This window comes from Schistocerca cancellata, chromosome 2 (genome assembly GCF_023864275.1).
Source record: "Schistocerca cancellata isolate TAMUIC-IGC-003103 chromosome 2, iqSchCanc2.1, whole genome shotgun sequence".
Classification (NCBI taxonomy): domain Eukaryota; kingdom Metazoa; phylum Arthropoda; class Insecta; order Orthoptera; family Acrididae; genus Schistocerca; species Schistocerca cancellata.
The window spans coordinates 38,455,137-38,478,937 of NC_064627.1; positions in this window are offsets into that span (position 1 = coordinate 38,455,137).

The following is a 23,801-nucleotide window of genomic DNA, read 5'->3' on the forward strand; positions in this document are numbered from 1 at the left end:
CTTGTGGTCTGTCTCCTGTGAGGCTAGATTCTCAAATCGGACGCAAAACTGATAGTTAATTGTAACGTTCAGGGCCTCCTAATGACAATGGAACACTTAAATTGCGTCCTGATTCAATACATCATCCTCCAGCTGACTTGTCTCCATGGGTCTATTGATGCCTCGGGCACCTTATGGTCGTTCTCCTGTGAGTCTAGATTATCGAATCGGACGCAAAACTTATAGTTAATTGTAACGTTCAGGGCCTCCTAGTGACCATGGAACACTCAAATTGCGTCCCGAATCAATACATCGTCCTCCATTCGACTGGTCTCCATGGGTCTATTGCTGCCTTGGGCACCTTATGGTCGTTCTCATGTGAGCCTAGATTATAGGACGCAAAACTAATACTTAATTGTAACGTTCACGGTCCCCTAATGACAATGGAACACTAAAATTGCGTCCCGATTCAATACATCGTCCTCCAGCCGACATGTCTCCATGGGTCTATTGCTGCCTCGGGCAGCTTATGGTCGGTGTCCTGTGAGCCTAGATTTTCAAATCGGACGCAAAACTGATAGTTAATTGTAACGTTCAGGGCCTCCTAATGACAATGGAACCTTTAAATTGCGTCCCGATTCAATATATCGTCCTCCAGCCGACGTGTCTCCATGGGTATATTGCTGCATCGGGCACCTTATGGTCGGTCTCCTGTGAGTCTAGATTTTCGAATCGGACGCAAAACTGATGGTTAATTGTAACGTTCAGGGCCTCCTAATGACGATGGAAAACTCAAATTGCGTCCCGATTCAATACATCGACCAACAGCCGACTTGTCTCCATGGGTCTATGCTGCCTCGGGACCTTATGGTCGTTCTCCTGTGAGTCTATATTATCGAATCGGACGCCAAACTGATAGTTAATTGAAACGATCAGGAGCTCCTAATGACGATGGAACACTCAAATGGCGTCCCGATTCAATACATCGTCCTCCAGCTGACTTGTCTCCATGGGTCTATTGCAGCATCGAGCACCCTAATGGTCGTTCTCTGTGAGTCTAGATTTTCGAAACGAACGCAAAACTGATAGTTAATTGTAAGGTTCAGGGCCTCCTAATGACGATGGAACACTCAAATTGCGTCCCGATACAATACATCGTCCTCCACCCGACGTGTCTCCATGGGTCTACTGCTGCCTCGGCACCTTATGGTCGTTCTCCTGTGAGTCTAGATTATCGAATCGGACGCCAAACTGATAGTTAATTGAAACGATCAGGGGCTCCTAATGACGATGGAACACTCAAATGCTGTCCCGATTCAATACATCGTCCTCCAGCCGACTTGTCTCCATGAGTCTATTGCTGCTCGGGCACCTTATGGTCGTTCTCCTGTGAGTCTAGATTATCGAATCGGACGCCAAACTTTTAGTTAATTGAAACGATCAGGGGCTCCTAATGACGATGGAACACCCAAATTGCGTCCCGATTCAATACATCGTCCTCCAGCCGAATTGTCTCCATGGGTCTATTGCTGCTGGGGCATCTTATGGTCGATCTCCTGTGAGCCTAGATTATCAAATCGTACGCAAAACTGATAGTTAATTGCAACGTTCACGGCCTCCTAATGACGATCGAACACTCAAATGGCGTCCCGATTCAATAAATCTTCCTCCAGACGACTTGTCTCCATGGGTCTATTGCTGCCTCGGGCACCTAATGGTCGTTCCCCTGTGAGTCTAGATTATCGAATCGGACGCCAAACTGATAGTTAATTGTAACGTTCAGGGCCTCCTAATGACGATGGAACACTCAAATTGCTTCCCGATTCAATACATCGTCTTCCAGCCGACTTGTCTCCATGGGTCTATTGCTGCCTCGGGCACCTTATGGTCGCTCTCCTGCGAGTCTAGATTATCGAATCGTACGCAAAAATGATAGTTAATTGCAACATTCACGGCCTCCTAATGACGATCGAACACTCAATTGGCGTCCCGATTCAATACATCGTCCTCCAGCCGACTTGTCTCCATGGGTCTCTTGCTGCCTCGGGCACCTTATGGTCGTTCTCCTGTGAGTCTAGATTATCGAATGGGACGCAAAACTGATACTTAATTGTAACGTTCACGGCCTCCTAATGTCGATGAAACACTCAAATTGCGTCTAGGTTCAATACATCGTCCTCCAGCCGACTTGTCTCCATGGGTCTGTTGCTGCTTCAGGCACCTCATGGTCGTTCTCCTGTGAGTCTAGATTATCGAATCGGACGCAAAACTGATAGTTAATTGTAACGTTCATGGCCTCCTAATGACGATGGAACACTCAAATTGCGTCCCGATTCAATACATCGTCCTTCAGCCGACTTGTCTCCATGGGTATATTGCTGCCTCGGGCACCTTATGGTCGTTCTCCTGTGAGTCTAGATTTTCGAATCGCACGCAAAACTGATAGTTAATTGTAACGTTCAGGGCACCTAATGACGATGGAAAACTCAAGTTGCGTCTCGTTTCAATACATCGTCCTCCAGCCGACATGTCTCCATGGGTCTATGCTGCCTCGGGCACCTTATGGCCGTCCTCCTGTGAGTCTAGATTATCGAATCGTACGCAAAACTGATAGTTAATTGTAACGTTCAGGGCCTCCTAATGACGATGGAACACTCTAATTGTGTCCCGATTCAATACATCGTCCTCCAGCCGACTTGTCTCCATGGAGCACCTTATGGTCGTTCTCCTGTGAGTCTAGATTATCTAATCGGACGAAAAACTGATAGTTAATTGTAACGTTCTGGGCCACCTAATTACAATGGAACACTCAAACTGCGTCCCGATTCAATACATCGTCCTCCAGCCGACTTGTCTCCATGGGTCTAATGCTGCTCGGGCACCTTATGGTCGTTCTCTGTGAGTCTAGATTTTCGAATCGAACGCAAAACTGATAGTTAATTGTAACTTTCAGGGCCTCCGAATGACGAAGGAACACACTAATTGCGTCCCGATTCAATACATCGTCCTCCAGCCGACTTGTCTCCATGGGTCTATTGCTGCCTCGGGCACCTTATGGTCGTTCTCCTGTGAGTCTAGATTATCGAATGGGACGCAAAACTGATACTTAATTGTAACGTTCACGGCCTCCTAATGTCGATGAAACACTCGAATTGCGTCCCGATTCAATACATCGTCTTCCAGCCGACTTGTCTCCATGGGTCTATTGCTGCCTCGGGCACCTTATGGTCGCTCTCCTGTGAGTCTAGATTATCGAATCGTACGCAAAACTGATAGTTAATTGCAACGTTCAGGGCTTCCTAATGACGATGGAACACTCAACTTGCGTCCCGATTCAATACATCGTCCTCCAGCCGACTTGTCTCCATGGGTCTACTGCTGCCTCGGGCACCTTATGGTCGTTCTCCTGTGAGTCTAGATTATCGAATCGGACGCCAAACTGATAGTTAATTGAAACGATCAGGGGCTGCTAATGACGATGGAACACTCAAATGCCGTCCCAATTCAATACATCGTCCTCCAGCCGGCTTGTCTCCATGGGTCTATTGCTGCCTCGGACAGCTTATGGTCGTTCTCCTGTGAGTGTAGATTATCGAATCGGACGCAAAACTGATAGTTAATTGTAACGTTCAGGGCCTCCTAATGTCGATGGAACACTCAAATTGCGTCCCGATTCAATACATCGTCTTCCAGCCGACTTGTCTCCATGGGTCTATTGCTGCCTCGGGCAGCTTATGTTCGCTGTCCTGTGAGTCTAGATTATCGAATCGTACGCAAAACTGATAGTTAATTGCAACGTTCAGGGCCTCGTAACGACGATGGAAACCTCAAATTGCGTCCAGATTCAATACATCGTCCTCCAGCCGACTTGTCTCCATGGGTCTATTGCTGCCTCGGGCACCTTATGGTCGTTCTCCTGTGAGTCTAGATTATCGTATGGGACGCAAAACTGATACTTAATTGTAACGTTCACGGCCTCCTAATGTCGATGAAACACTCGAATTGCGTCCCGATTCAATACATCGTCTTCCAGCCGACTTGTCTCCATGGGTCTATTGCTGCCTCGGGCACCTTATTAACGCTCTCCTGTGAGTCTAGATTTTCGAATCGAACGCAAAACTGATAGTTAATTGTAAGGTTCAGGGCCTCCGAATGACGATGGAACACTCAAATTGCGTCCCGTTCAATACATCGTCCTCCAGCCGACTTGTCTCCATGGGTCTATTGCTGCTCGGGCACCTTTTGGTCGTTCTCCTGTGAGTCTAGATTATCTAATCGGACGCCAAACTGATAGTTAATTGAATCGATCAGGGGCTCCTAATGACGAAGGAACACTCAAATTGCGTCCCGATTCAATACATCGTCCTCCAGCCGACTTGTCTCCATGGGTCTGTTGCTGCTGGGGCATCTTATGGTCGTTCTCCTGTGAGTCTAGATTATCAAATCGTACGCAAAACTGATAGTTAATTGTAACGTTCAGGGCCTCCTAATGACGATGGAACACTCAAATTGCGTCCCGATTCAATACATCATCTTCCAGCCGACTTGTCTCCATGGGTCTATTGCTGCTGGGGCATCTTATGGTCGTTCTCCTGTGAGTCTAGATTATCGAATCGTACGCAAAACTGATAGTTAATTGCAACGTTCACGGCCTCCTAATGACGATCTAACACTCAAATGGCGTCCCGATTCAATACATCGTCCTGCAGCCTACTTGTCTCCATGGGTCTATTGCTGCCTCGGGCACCTTATGGTCGTTCTCCTGTGAGTCTAGATTATCGAATCGGACGCCAAACTGATAGTTAATTGTAACGTTAAGGGCCTCCTAAGGACGATGGAACACCCAAATTGCGTCCCGATTCAATACATCGTCTTCCAGCCGACTTGTTTCTATGGGTGTACTGCTGCCTCGGGCACCTTATGGTCGCTCTCCTGTGAGTCTAGATTATCGAATCGTACGCAAAACTGATAGTTAATTGCAACGTTCAGGGCCTCCAAATGACGATGGAACACTCAAATTGCGTCCCGATTCAATACATCGTCTTCTAGCCGACTTGTCTCCATGGGTCTATTGCCGCCTCGGGCACCTTATGGTCGCTCTCCGTTGCGTCTAGATTATCGAATCGTACGCAAAACTGATAGTTAATTGCAACGTTCTGGGCCTCCTAATGACGATGGAACTCTCTAATTGCGTCCCGAATCAATGCATCATCCTCCGGCCGAATAGTCTCCATCGGTCTATTGCTGCTGGGGCATCTTATGGTCGTTCTCCTGTGAGTCTAGATTATCGAATCGTACGCAAAACTGATAGTTAATTGCAACGTTCACGGCCTCCTATTGACGATCGAGCACTCAAATGGCGTCCCGATTCAATACATCGTCCTCCAGCCGACTTGTCTCCATGGGTGTATTGCAGCCTCGGGCACCTTATGGTCGTTCTCCTGTGAGTCTAGATTATCGAATCGGACGCCAAACTGATAGTTAATTGTAACGTTCAGGGCCTCCTAATGACGATGGAACACTCAAATTGCGTCCCGATTCAATACATCGTCTTCCAGCCGACTTCTCTCCATGTGTCTATTGCTGCCTCGGGCACCTTATGGTCGCTCTCCAGTGAGTCTAGATTATCGAATCGTACGCAGAACTGATAGTTAATTGCAACGTTCTGGGCCTACTAATGACGATGGAACACTCAAATTTCGTCCCGATTCAATACATCGTCCTCCCGCCGAGTTGTTTCCATGGGTCTATTGCTGCTGGGGCATCATATGGTCGTTCCCCTGTGAGTCTAGATTATCGAATCGTACGCAAAACTGATAGTTAATTGCAACGTTCACGGCCTCCTAATGACGATCGAACACTCAAATGGCATCCCGATTCAATAAATCGTCCTCCAGCCGACTTGTCTCCATGGGTCTATTGCTGCCTCGGGCACCTTATGGTCGTTCTCCTGTGAGTCTAGATCATCGAATAGTACGCTAAACTGATAGTTAATTGCAACGTTCAGGGCCTAATAATGACGATGGAACACTCAATCTGCGTCCCGATTCAATCCATCGTCTTGCAGCCGACTTGTCTCCATGGGTCTATTGCTGCCTCGGGCACCTTATGGTCGCCCTCCTGTGAGTCTAGATTATCGAATCGTACGCAAAACTGATAGTTAATTGCAACGTTCGGGGCCTCCTAATGACGATGGAACACTCAAATTGCGTCCCGATTAAATACATCGTCCTCCAGCCAAATTGTCTCCGTGGGTCTTTTGCTTCTGGGGCATCTTATGGTCGTTCTCCTGTGAGTCTAGATTATCGAATCGTACGCAAAACTGATAGTTAATTGCAACGTTCACGGCCTCCTAATGACGATCGAACACTCAAATGGCGTCCCGAATCAATACGTCGTCCTCCAGCCGACTTGTCTCCATGGGTCTATTGCTGCCTCGGGCACCTTATGGTCGTTCTCCTGTGAGTCTAGATTATCGAATCGGACGCCATACTGATAGTTAATTGTAACGTTCAGGGCCTCCTAATGACGATGGAACACTCAAATTGCGTCGTGATTCAATACATCGTCTTCCAGCCGACTTGTCTTCATGGGTCTATTCCTGCTGGGGCATCTTATGGTCGTTCTCCTGTGAGTCTAGATTATCGAATCGTACGCAAAACTGATAGTTAATTGCAACGTTCACGGCCTCCTAATGACGATCGAACACTCAAATGGCGTCCCGATTCAATACATCGTCCTCCAGCCGACTTGTCTCCATGGGTCTATTGCTGCCTCGGGCACCTTATAGTCGTTCTCCTGTGGGTCTAGATTAACGAATCGGATGCCAAACTAATAGTTAATTGAAACGATCAGGGGCTCCTAATGACGATGGAACACTCAAATGGCGTCCTGATTCATTACATCGTCCTCCAGCCGACTTTTCTCCATGGGTCTATTGCTGCCACGGGCAGCTTGTGGTCGGTCTCTTGTGTGTCTAGATTTTCGAATCGGACGCAAAACGGACAGTTAATTGTAACGTTCAGGGCCTCCTAATGTCGATGGAACACTCAAATTGCGTCTAGATTCAATACATCGTCCTCAAGCCGACTTGTCTCCATGGGTCTGTTGCTGCTTCGTGCACCTTATGGTCGTTCTCCTGTGAGTCTAGATTATCGAATCGGACGCAAAACTGATAGTTAATTGTAACGTTCAGGGCCTCCTAATGTCGAGGGAATACTCAAATTGCGTCTAGATTCAATACATCGTCCTCCAGCCGACTTGTCTCCATGGGTCTGTTGCTGCCTCGGGCACCCTATGGTCGTTCTCCTGTGACTCAAGATTATCGAATCGGACGCAAAACTGATAGTTAATTGTAACGTTCATGGCCTCTTAATGACGATGGAACACTCAAATTGCGTCCCGATTCATTACATCGTCCTCCAGCCGACTTGTCTCCATGGGTCTATTTCTGCTTCGGGCATCTTATGTTCTTTCTCCTGTGAGTCTAGATTTTCAAATCGAACGCAAAACTGATAGTTAATTGTAACGTTCAGGGCCTCCTAATGACGATGGAAAACTCAAATTGCGTCTCGATTCAATACATCGTTCTGCAGCCGACTTGTCTCCATGGGACTATGCTGCCTCGGGCACCTTATGGTCGTTCTCCTGTGAGTCTAGATTATCGAATCGTACGCAAAACTGATAGTTAATTGTAACGTTCAGGGCCTCCTAATGACGATGGAACACTCAAATTGCGTCCAGATTCAATACATCGTCCTCCAGCCGACTTGTCTCCATGGATCTATTGCTGCCTCGGGCACCTTATTGTCGTTCTCCTGTGAGTCTAGATTATGTAATCGGACGAGAAACTGATAGTTAATTGTAACGTTCTGGGCCACCTAATGACGATGGAACACTCAAATTGCGTCCCGTTTCAATACATCGTCCTCCAGCCGACTTGTCTCCATGGGTCTAATGCTGCTCGGGCACCTTATGGTCGTTCTCCTGTGAGTCTAGATTATCGAATCGGACGCCAAACTCATAGTTAATTGTAACGTTCAGGGCCTCCTAATGACGATGGAACACTCAAATTGCGCCCCGATTCAATACATCGTCTTCCAGCCGACTTGTCTCCATGGGTGTACTGCTGCCTCGGGCACCTTATGGTCGGTCTCCTGTGAGTCTAGTTTATCGAATCGTACGCAAAACTGATAGTTAATTGCAACGATCAGGGCCTCCTAAAGACGATGGAAAACTCAAATTGCGTCCCGATTCAATACATCGTTCTCCAGCCGACTTGTCTCCATGGGTCTATTGCTGCTCGGGCATCTTATGGTCGTTCTCTTGTGAGTTTAGATTATCGAATCGGATGCCAAACTAATAGTTAATTGAAACGATCAGGGGCTCCTAATGACGATGGAACACGCAAATGGCGTCCTGATTCATTACATCGTCCTCCAGCCGACTTTTCTCCATGGGTCTATTGCTGCCTCGGGCAGCTTGTGGTCGGTCTCCTGTGTGTCTAGATTTTCGATTCGGACGCAAAACTGACAGTTAATTGTAACGTTCAGGGCCTCCTAATGTCGATGGAACACTCAAATTGCGTCTAGATTCAATACATCGTCCTCCAGCCGACTTGTCTCCATGGGTCTGTTGCTGCTTCGTGCACCTTATGGTCGTTCTCCTGTGAGTCTAGATTATCGAATCGGACGCAAAACTGATAGTTAATTGTAACGTTCAGGGCCTCCTAATGACGATGGAACACTCAAATTGCGTCCCGATTCAATACATCGTCCTCCAGCCGACTTGTCTCCATGGGTCTATTGCTGCTCGGGCACCTTTTGGTCGTTCTCCTGTGAGTCTAGATTATCTAATCGGACGCCAAACTGATAGTTAATTGAATCGATCAGGGGCTCCTAATGACGAAGGAACACTCAAATTGCGTCCCGATTCAATACATCGTCCTCCAGCCGACTTGTCTCCATGGGTCTGTTGCTGCTGGGGCATCTTATGGTCGTTCTCCTGTGAGTCTAGATTATCAAATCGTACGCAAAACTGATAGTTAATTGTAACGTTCAGGGCCTCCTAATGACGATGGAACACTCAAATTGCGTCCCGATTCAATACATCATCTTCCAGCCGACTTGTCTCCATGGGTCTATTGCTGCTGGGGCATCTTATGGTCGTTCTCCTGTGAGTCTAGATTATCGAATCGTACGCAAAACTGATAGTTAATTGCAACGTTCACGGCCTCCTAATGACGATCTAACACTCAAATGGCGTCCCGATTCAATACATCGTCCTGCAGCCTACTTGTCTCCATGGGTCTATTGCTGCCTCGGGCACCTTATGGTCGTTCTCCTGTGAGTCTAGATTATCGAATCGGACGCCAAACTGATAGTTAATTGTAACGTTAAGGGCCTCCTAAGGACGATGGAACACCCAAATTGCGTCCCGATTCAATACATCGTCTTCCAGCCGACTTGTTTCTATGGGTGTACTGCTGCCTCGGGCACCTTATGGTCGCTCTCCTGTGAGTCTAGATTATCGAATCGTACGCAAAACTGATAGTTAATTGCAACGTTCAGGGCCTCCAAATGACGATGGAACACTCAAATTGCGTCCCGATTCAATACATCGTCTTCTAGCCGACTTGTCTCCATGGGTCTATTGCCGCCTCGGGCACCTTATGGTCGCTCTCCGTTGCGTCTAGATTATCGAATCGTACGCAAAACTGATAGTTAATTGCAACGTTCTGGGCCTCCTAATGACGATGGAACTCTCTAATTGCGTCCCGAATCAATGCATCATCCTCCGGCCGAATAGTCTCCATCGGTCTATTGCTGCTGGGGCATCTTATGGTCGTTCTCCTGTGAGTCTAGATTATCGAATCGTACGCAAAACTGATAGTTAATTGCAACGTTCACGGCCTCCTATTGACGATCGAGCACTCAAATGGCGTCCCGATTCAATACATCGTCCTCCAGCCGACTTGTCTCCATGGGTGTATTGCAGCCTCGGGCACCTTATGGTCGTTCTCCTGTGAGTCTAGATTATCGAATCGGACGCCAAACTGATAGTTAATTGTAACGTTCAGGGCCTCCTAATGACGATGGAACACTCAAATTGCGTCCCGATTCAATACATCGTCTTCCAGCCGACTTCTCTCCATGTGTCTATTGCTGCCTCGGGCACCTTATGGTCGCTCTCCAGTGAGTCTAGATTATCGAATCGTACGCAGAACTGATAGTTAATTGCAACGTTCTGGGCCTACTAATGACGATGGAACACTCAAATTTCGTCCCGATTCAATACATCGTCCTCCCGCCGAGTTGTTTCCATGGGTCTATTGCTGCTGGGGCATCATATGGTCGTTCCCCTGTGAGTCTAGATTATCGAATCGTACGCAAAACTGATAGTTAATTGCAACGTTCACGGCCTCCTAATGACGATCGAACACTCAAATGGCATCCCGATTCAATAAATCGTCCTCCAGCCGACTTGTCTCCATGGGTCTATTGCTGCCTCGGGCACCTTATGGTCGTTCTCCTGTGAGTCTAGATCATCGAATAGTACGCTAAACTGATAGTTAATTGCAACGTTCAGGGCCTAATAATGACGATGGAACACTCAATCTGCGTCCCGATTCAATCCATCGTCTTGCAGCCGACTTGTCTCCATGGGTCTATTGCTGCCTCGGGCACCTTATGGTCGCCCTCCTGTGAGTCTAGATTATCGAATCGTACGCAAAACTGATAGTTAATTGCAACGTTCGGGGCCTCCTAATGACGATGGAACACTCAAATTGCGTCCCGATTAAATACATCGTCCTCCAGCCAAATTGTCTCCGTGGGTCTTTTGCTTCTGGGGCATCTTATGGTCGTTCTCCTGTGAGTCTAGATTATCGAATCGTACGCAAAACTGATAGTTAATTGCAACGTTCACGGCCTCCTAATGACGATCGAACACTCAAATGGCGTCCCGAATCAATACGTCGTCCTCCAGCCGACTTGTCTCCATGGGTCTATTGCTGCCTCGGGCACCTTATGGTCGTTCTCCTGTGAGTCTAGATTATCGAATCGGACGCCATACTGATAGTTAATTGTAACGTTCAGGGCCTCCTAATGACGATGGAACACTCAAATTGCGTCGTGATTCAATACATCGTCTTCCAGCCGACTTGTCTTCATGGGTCTATTCCTGCTGGGGCATCTTATGGTCGTTCTCCTGTGAGTCTAGATTATCGAATCGTACGCAAAACTGATAGTTAATTGCAACGTTCACGGCCTCCTAATGACGATCGAACACTCAAATGGCGTCCCGATTCAATACATCGTCCTCCAGCCGACTTGTCTCCATGGGTCTATTGCTGCCTCGGGCACCTTATAGTCGTTCTCCTGTGGGTCTAGATTAACGAATCGGATGCCAAACTAATAGTTAATTGAAACGATCAGGGGCTCCTAATGACGATGGAACACTCAAATGGCGTCCTGATTCATTACATCGTCCTCCAGCCGACTTTTCTCCATGGGTCTATTGCTGCCACGGGCAGCTTGTGGTCGGTCTCTTGTGTGTCTAGATTTTCGAATCGGACGCAAAACGGACAGTTAATTGTAACGTTCAGGGCCTCCTAATGTCGATGGAACACTCAAATTGCGTCTAGATTCAATACATCGTCCTCAAGCCGACTTGTCTCCATGGGTCTGTTGCTGCTTCGTGCACCTTATGGTCGTTCTCCTGTGAGTCTAGATTATCGAATCGGACGCAAAACTGATAGTTAATTGTAACGTTCAGGGCCTCCTAATGTCGAGGGAATACTCAAATTGCGTCTAGATTCAATACATCGTCCTCCAGCCGACTTGTCTCCATGGGTCTGTTGCTGCCTCGGGCACCCTATGGTCGTTCTCCTGTGACTCAAGATTATCGAATCGGACGCAAAACTGATAGTTAATTGTAACGTTCATGGCCTCTTAATGACGATGGAACACTCAAATTGCGTCCCGATTCATTACATCGTCCTCCAGCCGACTTGTCTCCATGGGTCTATTTCTGCTTCGGGCATCTTATGTTCTTTCTCCTGTGAGTCTAGATTTTCAAATCGAACGCAAAACTGATAGTTAATTGTAACGTTCAGGGCCTCCTAATGACGATGGAAAACTCAAATTGCGTCTCGATTCAATACATCGTTCTGCAGCCGACTTGTCTCCATGGGACTATGCTGCCTCGGGCACCTTATGGTCGTTCTCCTGTGAGTCTAGATTATCGAATCGTACGCAAAACTGATAGTTAATTGTAACGTTCAGGGCCTCCTAATGACGATGGAACACTCAAATTGCGTCCAGATTCAATACATCGTCCTCCAGCCGACTTGTCTCCATGGATCTATTGCTGCCTCGGGCACCTTATTGTCGTTCTCCTGTGAGTCTAGATTATGTAATCGGACGAGAAACTGATAGTTAATTGTAACGTTCTGGGCCACCTAATGACGATGGAACACTCAAATTGCGTCCCGTTTCAATACATCGTCCTCCAGCCGACTTGTCTCCATGGGTCTAATGCTGCTCGGGCACCTTATGGTCGTTCTCCTGTGAGTCTAGATTATCGAATCGGACGCCAAACTCATAGTTAATTGTAACGTTCAGGGCCTCCTAATGACGATGGAACACTCAAATTGCGCCCCGATTCAATACATCGTCTTCCAGCCGACTTGTCTCCATGGGTGTACTGCTGCCTCGGGCACCTTATGGTCGGTCTCCTGTGAGTCTAGTTTATCGAATCGTACGCAAAACTGATAGTTAATTGCAACGATCAGGGCCTCCTAAAGACGATGGAAAACTCAAATTGCGTCCCGATTCAATACATCGTTCTCCAGCCGACTTGTCTCCATGGGTCTATTGCTGCTCGGGCATCTTATGGTCGTTCTCTTGTGAGTTTAGATTATCGAATCGGATGCCAAACTAATAGTTAATTGAAACGATCAGGGGCTCCTAATGACGATGGAACACGCAAATGGCGTCCTGATTCATTACATCGTCCTCCAGCCGACTTTTCTCCATGGGTCTATTGCTGCCTCGGGCAGCTTGTGGTCGGTCTCCTGTGTGTCTAGATTTTCGATTCGGACGCAAAACTGACAGTTAATTGTAACGTTCAGGGCCTCCTAATGTCGATGGAACACTCAAATTGCGTCTAGATTCAATACATCGTCCTCCAGCCGACTTGTCTCCATGGGTCTGTTGCTGCTTCGTGCACCTTATGGTCGTTCTCCTGTGAGTCTAGATTATCGAATCGGACGCAAAACTGATAGTTAATTGTAACGTTCAGGGCCTCCTAATGTCGAGGGAATACTCAAATTGCGTCTAGATTCAATACATCGTCCTCCAGCCGACTTGTCTCCATGGGTCTGTTGCTGCCTCGGGCACCCTATGGTCGTTCTCCTGTGACTCTAGATTATCGAATCGGACGCAAAACTGATAGTTAATTGTAACGTTCATGGCCTCTTAATGACGATGGAACACTCAAATTGCGTCCCGATTCATTACATCGTCCTCCAGCCGACTTGTCTCCATGGGTCTATTTCTGCTTCGGGCATCTTATGTTCTTTCTCCTGTGAGTCTAGATTTTCAAATCGAACGCAAAACTGATAGTTAATTGTAACGTTCAGGGCCTCCTAATGACGATGGAAAACTCAAATTGCGTCTCGATTCAATACATCGTTCTCCAGCCGACTTGTCTCCATGGGACTATGCTGCCTCGGGCACCTTATGGTCGTTCTCCTGTGAGTCTAGATTATCGAATCGTACGCAAAACTGATAGTTAATTGTAACGTTCTGGGCCTCCTAATGACGATGGAACACTCAAATTGCGTCCCGATTCAATACATCGTCCTCCAGCCGACTTGTCTCCATGGATCTATTGCTGCCTCGGGCACCTTATGGTCGTTCTCCTGTGAGTCTAGATTATGTAATCGGACGAAAAACTGATAGTTAATTGTAACATTCTGGGCCACCTAATGACGATGGAACACTCAAATTGCGTCCCGTTTCAATACATCGTCCTCCAGCCGACTTGTCTCCATGGGTCTAATGCTGCTCGGGCACCTTATGGTCGTTCTCCTGTGAGTCTAGATTATCGAATCGGACGCCAAACTCATAGTTAATTGTAACGTTCAGGGCCTCCTAATGACGATGGAACACTGAAATTGCGCCCCGATTCAATACATCGTCTTCCAGCCGACTTGTCTCCATGGGTGTACTGCTGCCTCGGGCACCTTATGGTCGGTCTCCTGTGAGTCTAGATTATCGAATCGTACGCAAAACTGATAGTTAATTGCAACGATCAGGGCCTCCTAATGACGATGGAACACTCAAATTGCGTCCTGATTCAATACATCGTTCTCCAGCCGACTTGTCTCCATGGGTATATTGCTGCTCGGGCATCTTATGGTCGTTCTCTTGTGAGTCTAGATTATCGAATCGGATGCCAAACTAATAGTTAATTGAAACGATCAGGGGCTCCTAATGACGATGGAACACGCAAATTGCGTCCTGATTCATTACATCGTCCTCCAGCCGACTTTTCTCCATGGGTCTATTGCTGCCTCGGGCAGCTTGTGGTCGGTCTCCTGTGTGTCTAGATTTTCGAATCGGACGCAAAACTGACAGTTAATTGTAACGTTCCGGGCCTCCAAATGTCGATGGAACACTCAAATTGCGTCTAGATTCAATACATCGTCCTCCAGCCTACTTGTCTCCATGGGTCTGTTGCTGCTTCGTGCACCTTATGGTCGTTCTCCTGTGAGTCTAGATTATCGAATCGGACGCAAAACTGATAGTTAATTGTAACGTTCAGGGCCTCCTAATGTCGAGGGAACACTCAAATTGCGTCTAGATTCAATACATCGTCCTCCAGCCGACTTGTCTCCATGGGTCTGTTGCTGCCTCGGGCACCTTATGGTCGTTCTCCTGTGACTCTAGATTATCGAATCGGACGCAAAACTGATAGTTAATTGTAACGTTCAAGGCCTCCTAATGACGATGGAACACTCAAATTGCGTCCCGATTCATTACATCGTCCTCCAGCCGACGTGTCTCCATGGGTATATTGCTGCCTCGGGCACCTTATGGTCGGTCTCCTGTGAGTCTAGATTTTCGAATCGGACGCAAAACTGATGGTTAATTGTAACGTTCAGAGCCTCCTAATGACGATGGAACACTCAAATTGCGTCCCGATTCAATACATCGTCCTCCAGCCGACTTGTCTCCATGGGTCTATTGCTGCCTCGGGCACCTTATGGTCGCTCTCCTGTGAGTCTAGATTATCGAATCGTACGCAAAACTGATAGTTAATTGCAACGTTCAGGGCCTCCTAATGGCGATGGAACACTCAAATTGCGTCCCGATTCAATACATCGTTCTCCAGCCGACTTGTCTCCATGGGTCTATTGCTGCTCGGGCATCTTATGATCGTTCTCGTGTGAGTCTAGATTATCGAATCGGACGCCAAACTAATAGTTAATTGAAACGATCAGGGGCTCCTAATGACGATGGAACACTCAAATGGCGTCCTGATTCATTACATCGTCCTCCAGCCGACTTTTCTCCATGGGTCTATTGCTGCCTCGGGCAGCTTGTGGTCGGTCTCCTGTGTGTCTAGATTTTCGAATCGGACGCAAAACTGACAGTTAATTGTAACGTTCAGGGCCTCCTAATGTCGATGGAACACTCAAATTGCGTCTAGATTCAATACATCGTCCTCCAGCCGACTTGTCTCCATGGGTCTGTTGCTGCTTCGTGCACCTTATGGTCGTTCTCCTGTGAGTCTAGATTATCGAATCGGACGCAAAACTGATAGTTAATTGTAACGTTCAGGGCCTCCTAATGTCGAGGGAACACTCAAATTGCGTCTAGATTCAATACATCGTCTTCCAGCCGACTTGTCTCCATGGGTCTGTTGCTGCCTCGGGCACCTTATGGTCGTTCTCCTGCGACTCTAGATTATCGAATCGGACGCAAAACTGATAGTTAATTGTAACGTTCATGGCCTCCTAATGACGATGGAACACTCAAATTGCGTCCCGATTCATTACATCGTCCTCCAGCCGACGTGTCTCCATGGGTATATTGCTGCCTCGGGCACCTTATGGTCGTTCTCCTGTGAGTCTAGATTATCGAATCGTACGCAAAACTGATAGTTAATTGTAACGTTCAGCACCTCCTAATGACGATGGAACACTCAAATTGCGTCCCGATTCAATACATCGTCCTCCTGCCGACTTGTCTCCATGGATCTAATGCTGCCTCGGGCACCCTATGGTCGTTCTCCTGTGAGTCTAGATTATCTAATCGGACGAAAAACTGATAGTTAATTGTAACGTTCTGGGCCACCTAATGACGATGGAACACTCAAATTGCGTCCCGATTCAATACATCGTCCTCCTGCCGACTTGTCTCCATGGTTCTAAAGCTGCTCGGGCACCTTATGGTCGTTGTCCTGTGAGTCTAGATTATCGAATCGGACACCAAACTGATAGTTAATTGAAACGATCAGGGGCTTCTAATGACGATGGAACACTCAAATGGCGTCCCGATTCAACACATCGTCCTCCAGCTGACTTGTCTCCATGGATCTAGTGCTACCTCGGGCACCTTATGGTCGTTCTCTGTGAGTCTAGATTTTCGAATCGAACGCAAAACTGATAGTTAATTGTAACGTTCAGGGCCTCGTAATGACGATGGAACACTCAATTTGCGTCCAGATTCAATACATCGTCTTCCAGCCGACTTGTCTCCATGGGTCTGTTGCTGCCTCGGGCACCTTATGGTCGTCCTCCTGTGAGTCTAGATTTTCGAATCGGACGCAAAACTGATGGTTAATTGTAACGTTCAGAGCCGCCTAATGACGATGGAACACCTAAATTGCGTCCCGATTCAATACATCGTCCTCCAGCCGACTTGTCTCCATGGGTCTATTGCTGCCTCGGGCACCTTATGGTCGTCCTCCTGTGAGTCTAGATTTTCGAATCGGACGCAAAACTGATGGTTAATTGTAACGTTCAGAGCCGCCTAATGACGATGGAACACCTAAATTGCGTCCCGATTCAATACATCGTCCTCCAGCCGACTTGTCTCCATGGGTCTATTTCTGCTTCGGGCATCATATGGTCGTTCTCCTGTGAGTCTAGATTTTCAAATCGAACGCAAAACTGATAGTTAATTGTAACGTTCAGGGCCTCCTAATGACGATGGAACACTCAAATTGCGTCTCGATTCAATACATCGTCCTCCAGCCGACTTTTCTCCATGGGACTATGCTGCCTCGGGCACCTTATGGTCGTTCTCCTGTGAGTCTAGATTATCGAATCGTACGCAAAACTGATAGTTAATTGCAACGTTCAGGGCCTCCTAATGACGATGGAACACTCAAATTGCGTCCCGATTCAATACATCGTCCTCCAGCCGACTTGTCTCCATGGATCTATTGCTGCCTCGGGCACCTTATGGTCGTTCTCCTGTGAGTCTAGATTATCTAATCGGACGAAAAACTGATAGTTAATTGTAACGTTTTGGGCCACCAAATGACGATGGAACACTCAAAGTGCGTCCCGATTCAATACATCGTCCTCCAGCTGACTTGTCTCCATGGGTCTAGTGCTACCTCGGGCACCTTATGGTCGTTCTCTGTGAGTCTAGATTTTCGAATCGAACGCAAAACTTATAGTTAATTGTAACGTTCAGGGCCTCCAAATGACGAAGGAACACTAAAATTGCGTCCCGATTCAATACATCGTCCTCCAGCCGACTTGTCTCCATGGGTCTATTGCTGCCTCGGGCACCTTATGGTCGTCCTCCTGTGAGTCTAGATTTTCGAATCGGACGCAAAACTGATGGTTAATTGTAACGTTCAGAGCCGCCTAATGACGATGGAACACCTAAATTGCGTCCCGATTCAATACATCGTCCTCCAGCCGACTTGTCTCCATGGGTCTATTGCTGCCTCGGGCACCTTATGGTCGTCCTCCTGTGAGTCTAGATTTTCGAATCGAACGCAAAACTGATGGTTAATTGTAACGTTCAGAGCCGCCTAATGACGATGGAACACCTAAATTGCGTCCCGATTCAATACATCGTCCTCCAGCCGACTTGTCTCCATGGGTCTATTGCTGCTTCGGGCATCATATGGTCGTTCTCCTGTGAGTCTAGATTTTCAAATCGAACGCAAAACTGATAGTTAATTGTAACGTTCAGGGCCTCCTAATGTCGATGAAACACTCAAATTGCGTCCCGATTCAATACATCGTCTTCCAGCCGACTTGTCTCCATGGGTCTACTGCTGCCTCGCGCACCTTATGGTCGTTCTCTGTGAGTCTAGATTATCGAATGGGACGCAAAACTGATACTTAATTGTAACGTTCAGGGCCTTGTAATGTCGATGGAACACTCAAATGGCGTCCCGATTCAATAAATCGTCTTCCAGCCGACTTGTCTACATGGGTCTATTGCTGCCTCGGGCACCATATGGTCGCTCTCCTGTGAGTCTAGATTATCGAATCGTACGCAAAATTGATAGTTAATTGCAACGTTCAGGGCCTCCTAATGACGATGGAATACTCAAATAGCGTCCCGATTCAATACATCGTCCTCCAGCCGACTTGTCAGCATGGGTCTACTGCTGCCTCGGGCACCTTATGGTCGTTCTCCTGTGAGTCTAGATTATCGAATCGGACGAAAAACTGTTAGTTAATTGCAACGTTCTGGGCCTCCTAATGACGATGGAACACTCAAATTGCGTCCCGATTCAATACATCGTCCTCCAGCCGACTTGTCTCCATGGGTCTATTGCTGCTCGGGCACCTTATGGTCGTTCTCCTGTGAGTCTAGATTATCGAATCGGACGCCAAACTGATAGTTAATTGAAACGATCAGGGGCTCCTAATGACGATGGAACACTCAAATGGCGTCCCGATTCAATACATCGTCCTCCAGCCGACTTGTCTCCATGCGTCTATTGCTGCCTCGGGCACCTTATGTTCGTTCTCCTGTGAGTCTAGATTATGGAATCGGACGCCAAAATTATAGTGAATTGTAACGTTCAGGGCCTCCTAATGTCGATGGTAAACTCAAATTGCGTTCCGATTCAATACATCGTCTTCCAGCCGACTTGTCTCCAAGGGTCTATTGCTGCCTCGGGCACCTTATGGTCGCTCTCCTGTGAGTCTAGATTATCGAATCGTCCGCAAAACTGATAGTTAATTGCAACGTTCAGGGCCTCCTAATGACGAAGGAAAACTCAAATTGCGTCCCGATTCATTACATCGTCCTCCAGCCGACTTGTCTCCATGGGTTTACTGCTGCCTCGGGCACCTTATGGTCGATCTCCTATGAGTCTAGATTATCGAATCGTACGCAAAACTGATAGTTAACTGCAACGTTCTGGGCCTCCTAATGACGATGGAACACTCAAATTGCGTCCCGATTCAATACATCGTCCTCCAGACGACTTGTCTCCATGGGTCTATTGCTGCACGGGCATCTTATGGTCGTTCTCCTGTGAGTCTAGATTATCGAATCGGACGCCAAACTGATAGTTAATTGAAACGATCAGGGGCTCCTAATGACGATGGAACACTCAAATGGCGTCCTGATTCAATACATCGTCCTCCAGCCGTCTTGTCTACATGGGTCTATTGCTGCCTCGGGCACCTTATGGTCGTTCTCCTGTGAGACTAGATTATCGAATCGGACGCCAAACTAATAGTTAATTGTAACGTTCAGTGCCTCCTAATGACGATGGAGCACTCAAATTGCGTCCCGATTCAATACATCGTCTTCCAGCCGACTTGTCTCCATGGGTCTAATGCTGCCTCGGGCACCTTATGGTCGCTCTCCTGTGGGTCTCGATTATCGAATCGTACGCAAAACTGATAGTTAATTGCAACGTTCAGGGCCTCCTAATGACGATGGAATACTCAAATTGCGTCCCGATTCAATACATCGTCCTCCAGCCTACTTGTCTGCATGGGTCTACTGCTGCCTCGGGCACCTTTTGGTCGTTCTCCTGTGAGTCTAGATTATCGAATCGGACGAAAAACTGATAGTTGATTGTAACGTAAGGGCCTCCTAATGACGATGGAACCCTCAAATTGCGTCCCGAATCAATACATCGTCCTCCAGCCGACTTGTCTCCATGGGTCTATTGCTGCCTCGGGCACCTTATGGTCGTCTCCTGTGAGTCTAGATTATCGAATCGTACGCAAAACTGATAGTTAATTGCAACGTTCTGGGCCTCCTAATGATGATGGAACACTCAAATTTCGTCTAGATTCAATACATCGTCCTCCAGCCGACTTGTCTCCATGGGTCTGTTGCTGCTTCGTGCACCTTATGGTCGTTCTCCTGTGAGTCTAGATTATCGAATCGGACGCAAAACTGATAGTTAATTGTAACGTTCAGGGCCTCCTAATGTCGAGGGAACACTCAAATTGCGTCTAGATTCAATACATCGTCCTCCAGCCGACTTGTCTCCATGGGTCTGTTGCTGCCTCGGGCACCTTATGGTCGTTCTCCTGTGACTCTAGATTATCGAATCGGACGCAAAACTGATAGTTAATTGTAACGTTCATGGCCTCCTAATGACGATGGAACACTCAAATTGCGTCCCGATTCATTACATCGTCCTCCAGCGGACGTGTCTCCATGGGTATATTGCTGCCTCGGGCACCTTATGGTCGTTCTCCTGTGAGTCCAGATTTTCGAATCGGACGCAAAACTGATAGTTAATTGTTACGTTCAGGGCATCCTAATGACGATGGAAAACTCAAATTGCGTCTCGATTCAATACATCGTCCTCCAGCCGACTTGTCTCCATGGGACTATGCTGCCTCGGGCACCTTATGGTCGTTCTCCTGTGAGTCTAGATTATCGAATCGTACGCAAAACTGATAGTTAATTGCAACGTTCAGGGCCTCCTAATGACGATGGATCACTCAAATTGCGTCCCGATTCAATACATCGTCCTCCAGCCGACTTGTCTCCATGGATCTATTGCTGCCTCGGGCACCTTATGGTCGTTCTCCTGTGAGTCTAGATTATCTAATCGGACGAAAAACTGATAGTTAATTGTAACGTTCTGGGCCACCTAATGACGATGGAACACTCAAATTGCGTCCCGATTCAATACATCGTCCTCCAGCTGACCTGTCTCAATGGGTCTAGTGCTACCTCGGGCACCTTATGGTCGTCCGCTGTGAGTCTAGATTTTCGAATCGAACGCAAAACTTATAGTTAATTGTAACGTTCAGGGCCTCCAAATGACGAAGGAACACTAAAATTGCGTCCCGATTTAATACATCGTCCTCCAGCCGACTTGACTCCATGGGTCTATTGCTGCCTCGGGCACCTTATGGTCGTTCTCCTGTGAGTCTACATTATCGAATGGGACGCAAAACTGATACTTAATTGTAACATTCACGGCCTCCTAATGTCGATGAAACACTCAAATTGCGTCCCGATTCAATACATCGTCTTCCAGCCGACTTGTCTCCATGGGTCTATTGCTGCCTCGGGCACCTTATGGTCGCTCTCCTGTGAGTCTAGATTATCGAATCGTACGCAAAACTGATAGTTAATTGCAACGTTCAGGGCTTCCTAATGACGATGGAACACTCAAATTGCGTCCCGATTCAATACATCGTCCTCCAGCCGACTTGTCTCCATGGGTATATTGCTGCCTCGGGCACCTTATGGTCGTTCTCCTGTGAGTCTAGATTATCGAATCGTACGCAAAACTGATAGTTAATTGTAACGTTCAGCACCTCCTAATGACGATGGAACACTCAAATTGCGTCCCGATTCAATACATCGTCCTCCTGCCGACTTGTCTCCATGGATCTAATGCTGCCTCGGGCACCCTATGGTCGTCCTCCTGTGAGTCTAGATTATCTAATCGGACGAAAAACTGATAGTTAATTGTAACGTTCTGGGCCACCTAATGACGATGGAACACTCAAATTGCGTCCCGATTCAATACATCGTCCTCCTGCCGACTTGTCTCCATGGTTCTAAAGCTGCTCGGGCACCTTATGGTCGTTGTCCTGTGAGTCTAGATTATCGAATCGGACACCAAACTGATAGTTAATTGAAACGATCAGGGGCTTCTAATGACGATGGAACACTCAAATGGCGTCCCGATTCAACACATCGTCCTCCAGCTGACTTGTCTCCATGGATCTAGTGCTACCTCGGGCACCTTATGGTCGTTCTCTGTGAGTCTAGATTTTCGAATCGAACGCAAAACTGATAGTTAATTGTAACGTTCAGGGCCTCGTAATGACGATGGAACACTCAATTTGCGTCCAGATTCAATACATCGTCCTCCAGCCGACTTGTCTCCATGGGTTTATTGCTTCCTCGGGCACCTTATGGTCGTTCTCTGTGAGTCTAGATTTTCGAATCGAACGCTAAACTGATAGTTAATTCTAACGTTCAGGGCTTCCGAATGACGATGGAACACTCAAATTGCGTCCCGATTCAATACATCGTCCTCCAGCCGACTTGTCTCCATGGGTCTATTGCTGCCTCGGGCACCTTATGGTCGTCCTCCTGTGAGTCTAGATTTTCGAATCGGACGCAAAACTGATGGTTAATTGTAACGTTCAGAGCCGCCTAATGACGATGGAACACCTAAATTGCGTCCCGATTCAATACATCGTCCTCCAGCCGACTTGTCTCCATGGGTCTATTGCTGCCTCGGGCACCTTATGGTCGTCCTCCTGTGAGTCTAGATTTTCGAATCGGACGCAAAACTGATGGTTAATTGTAACGTTCAGAGCCGCCTAATGACGATGGAACACCTAAATTGCGTCCCGATTCAATACATCGTCCTCCAGCCGACTTGTCTCCATGGGTCTATTGCTGCTTCGGGCATCATATGGTCGTTCTCCTGTGAGTCTAGATTTTCAAATCGAACGCAAAACTGATAGTTAATTGTAACGTTCAGGGCCTCCTAATGACGATGGAACACTCAAATTGCGTCTCGATTCAATACATCGTCCTCCAGCCGACTTTTCTCCATGGGACTATGCTGCCTCGGGCACCTTATGGTCGTTCTCCTGTGAGTCTAGATTATCGAATCGTACGCAAAACTGATAGTTAATTGCAACGTTCAGGGCCTCCTAATGACGATGGAACACTCAAATTGCGTCCCGATTCAATACATCGTCCTCCAGCCGACTTGTCTCCATGGATCTATTGCTGCCTCGGGCACCTTATGGTCGTTCTCCTGTGAGTCTAGATTATCTAATCGGACGAAAAACTGATAGTTAATTGTAACGTTTTGGGCCACCAAATGACGATGGAACACTCAAAGTGCGTCCCGATTCAATACATCGTCCTCCAGCTGACTTGTCTCCATGGGTCTAGTGCTACCTCGGGCACCTTATGGTCGTTCTCTGTGAGTCTAGATTTTCGAATCGAACGCAAAACTTATAGTTAATTGTAACGTTCAGGGCCTCCAAATGACGAAGGAACACTAAAATTGCGTCCCGATTCAATACATCGTCCTCCAGCCGACTTGTCTCCATGGGTCTATTGCTGCCTCGGCCACCTTATGGTCGTCCTCCTGTGAGTCTAGATTTTCGAATCGGACGCAAAACTGATGGTTAATTGTAACGTTCAGTGCCGCCTAATGACGATGGAACACCTAAATTGCGTCCCGATTCAATACATCGTCCTCCAGCCGACTTGTCTCCATGGGTCTATTGCTGCCTCGGGCACCTTATGGTCGTCCTCCTGTGAGTCTAGATTTTCGAATCGAACGCAAAACTGATGGTTAATTGTAACGTTCAG